The sequence below is a fragment of the Odocoileus virginianus genome, chromosome 9 (genome assembly GCF_023699985.2).
Source record: "Odocoileus virginianus isolate 20LAN1187 ecotype Illinois chromosome 9, Ovbor_1.2, whole genome shotgun sequence".
NCBI classification, from domain to species: domain Eukaryota; kingdom Metazoa; phylum Chordata; class Mammalia; order Artiodactyla; family Cervidae; genus Odocoileus; species Odocoileus virginianus.
The window spans coordinates 61,963,617-61,967,550 of record NC_069682.1 but is presented as its reverse complement, the minus strand read 5'-3'; positions in this window follow the sequence as shown (position 1 = coordinate 61,967,550).

The window sequence follows — 3,934 nt, the reverse complement described above, 5'->3', positions numbered from 1 at the left end:
CCAATGAGCCAGCAGAGTGAGCCTTAACATTCCAGCCTTGCCTTGCTCCCCCTCGCTCCATCCCTGCTGTGGCTCCCACCAGCCTCAGCAGTATTCATCAGTCGTCTATCACTGATCTACCTGCTTTTGTGATTTACTTAACATTTTCCTTCAAGTTGACTCGTGATTTATGTACATTTATCTTCAAAACAAAACTATTAAAATCCCATACTATTTAAAAATCCTTGTGAAATCATGAATTTGACATCCTATCTAAAATCATTCAGCCTCTTTCCTCTTTCCCTCCTTGGTACCCTCTTGAGGATCAGAAGTGGATGTTAGGGTGGGCATCCTAGGGGGGCTATGCTCGTCAGCAGGGAGCCTGAGTCTGGGTACCACTGCCAGCCCCCAGCTACTCCCTCGACATTCTATCTAAGCTTTAGCATCTCTCCCCCGGAATACCAGCTCTCTTCTGGCAGTCCTCTCTGCCTCCTATCCCCCTTACCCCATCCAGACCACCTCAAACAGATGCTTTATAACCCATGCTTGGCCACACTACACCCCTGCTCAACCCCCTTCAATGGCTCCCATACCCCTGAGACAGGGTCCAAACTCCTTTCAGCATTGGAGGATTTCTTTTTTTTTTTTTTTTTTTTGGAGGATTTCTTGACCTCACCCCCTCCACCTCCTCTGCCTCCTCAACTCCCACCCTACACACACACACACACACACACACACACACAATTAGAGTAGCACTCACTTGCTTCCAGACTTTTAGCCACGCTGTTCTCTCTGCCTGACATTTTCTTCCCACATCTTTATGTACCTGATGCTCTCCTCTTCATCCTTCAAAACCCATTTCAAATAGCAATTGCTTTCTAGATTGTATTCACTTTCTGGGCTCCCAGAAGAATTAATTTCTCTCTCATCTGGCTTCCCACAATCCTCTGCCCCCCTGTCTGTTACAGTACAAATCATCTGGTGTCATAGACGCTTGTTTAGATGCTTCTCTTCCTATGTGGCTGGGGGTGTTTCTTTTAAGGAAAAGGGTCTGAGGTGTGTCTTATTCATAAAGCATTCAAAAACACTTATTTAGTACCTTCTGTATACCAGGCACAGTGAAGGATATGGTAGATACAGTCATGAGCAAGATGGACCCAGTATTTCTCTTCTGAATCTCACAGCCTACAAGGGACTAAACAGACAGACAAACAAATGAGTATATAACTTCCAAATTGTGGTAAATGCTATTAAGAAAGCACCCTCGGTGTTTGGAGAGAGAATGATGAGGAATCCATTTGGATAGGGCGGAATAGAAGGCCTTTTGTCAGGTGACATTTGAGCTGCATCCTGAAGAAGAGAGCAAGAAGACAGGCTGAGGGCAGTGTTCCAGGCAAAGAAAACAGCCATGCAAAGGCTCTGAGTTGGGAAAGTGATATATTTCCTGATAAGCATGGAGGTCAAGGTGTCTGGAGTAAGAAGGAGAGCAAGATGAGAATACAAGGGTGATGGTGTCTAGGGACTTCCCTGGTGGTCCAGTGGCTAAGAATCCGCCTTCCAAGGCAGGGGATGTGGGTTTGATTCCTGGTAGGGCTTCCCTGGTGGCTCAGAGGTTAAAGCATCTGCCTGCAATGTGGGATACCTGGGTTCGATCCCTGGGTCGGGAAGATCCCCTGGAGAAGGAAATGGCAACCCACTCCAGTATTCTTGCCTGGAGAATCCCATGGACGGAGGAGCCTGGTGGGCTACAGTTCAAGGGGTCACAAAGAGTTGGACTCGACTGAGCAACTTCACTTTCACTTTCAGGGGAACTAAGGTCCCACATGCCACAGGGCAACTACTGAGCCCACACACTCCAGAGCCTACAGCAAAGAAGATCTAGCACAGTCAAAATTAAAAAAAAAAAAAAAGAGAGAGTGGTGGTGGGCAGATGACACAGAACAGAGCAGACATCACTGATGGTGCTTCAGTCATCAACACACACACCCCCTGCTGACTTCCTGTGTCTTGATGCCTGAGAGTCACTTACCCACAGCCTTGAGCTTGGCTGAATTCCGAGGACAAGTCAGGAGAGTTAAAGCCCAGGGTGACCCTGGATCAATGAGGATCAGAATTTAGAGGATAAACACCCCCATCTTCCCTCCGGGCCAAGATGAGCCCAGGATGTGCCCTGGGAAGGGAGACACCTGGGGCATGAAACTTGAGACTCTCACTCTCAGAGTTGTGCAAGAGTCGAGTCAGCATCTGAGAGCAAGCATCTCCTTAACTGGTTTTATAACCGCTTTTTGAGATGTAATTTAAATACTATAAAGTTCACCCTCTTAAAGTGCACCATTCAGCGGTTTTTAGTATACTCACAAAATTGGACAACCGTCACCACTCTTTAATTCCAGAACATCTTCATCACCCTGAAAGGAACCCTGAACCCGTTAGTCACTTCCTGTCTCACTCCCATCTAACCCCAGCCCTAGGCAGCATCTCATCTCCTTTCTGTCTCCATGGATATGCCTGCTGTGGACATTTCACAGAAATGGAATCATACACTACTTGACCATTTGTGACTGGCTTCTCTCACTTGCTGTTGTTCAGTCGCTAAATCGTGTCCGACTCTGCAACCCCATGGACTGTAGCCCACCAGATTCCTCCGTCCTCCACTGTCTCCCAGAGTTTGCTCAAATTCATGTCCACTAGGTCAGTGATGCTCTCAAACTATCTTGTCCTCTTTCACTTAGCGTAATGTTTTCAAAGTTCATCCAACATACCATGGATGTGTCAATACTTCGTTCCTTTTTTATGGCTGAATAACATTCCATTGTCTGGATAAACCACATCTTGTTTATGCATTCCTCAGCTCATGGACATTTGAGTTGTTTCTACTTTGGGGTTATTATAACAAATGTTGCTATGAAGATTCATATATAGTTCTGTGAGGTAGTGTGTTTTCATTCCTCTTGGGTGAATTCCCGGGTTATATGTTAACTCTGTGTTGAACCGTTTAAGGAATAGTTTTCTACACTAGCTGTACCATTTTACCAGCCCAGCAACAGCATGTGAGGGCCCCAATTTCTCCACACCCTCGCCAGCACTTGTTCTTGTCTGTCTTTCGGGTTGGAGCGATGTGGTGGGGTAGTGGGGTGTGAAGTGGTACCTCGCGGTTTCTCCTTGGCTTTGGCACCCTAGGTACTTCGCCTGCCTCACCCTACTCCCGGCTCCCGATTCCTCGCCCATCCATGAGGCCCTTCGGATTCAGATACCTTCATCTCCACATAGTCCCTCCGAGTGTCCGCTGTGGGACTGAGCCCGCGGTCCACAGCAGTAACACACCGTCACAGCGCCCCCTGTCGGCCTTCCCGCTCATCTCGCTTCCCAACTCCCCACACACGCTTCCTGTGATCACCTCCCGTTTCAAGTTCTTGCACCCAAATCCTTATCTCAAGGTTTGTTTGAGAGGAACCTGAGCTAAGACATATTGCCGGAAGGGTCACAGTGAGGAGTTAACATTGAAACTCTCTAGGAGTGACAGGCGGAGGCTGAAGAGTTTTCAGCAGTCTGGGAGGCTGTCATTGTCCTGGGGCTGGCACTGCTGGGCGGGTGGAGCTGGGTCCCAGAGACGAAGGCTACAAGGCGCTGGGGGTCCAGGTCTAATGCCTGTGCACTGGTGTGTGGGTCTGGGTGCTGGGCTGAGTCTAGGAGTAAGTGTGGACTAGGGGTTCTTAAGGCAGCCTGTCTGCTGGTGGGTGGGGCTGTGTCCTCGCCCAGTTAGTTGCTTGGCTTGAAGTGTTCCAGCCTGGTACCGACAGGCTGTTGGGCTGGGGCATGGCTGGCTCCTGAGGCTGGTAAGCTAGAGGGAGGATTCCATAATGGCACTTGCCAGCACCAGTGTCTACATGGTAGAATTGTTACCGAAAGAAGTGTGTGTGTGGATTCGGCTCAAAAAGCCAATACACAGGCCAGG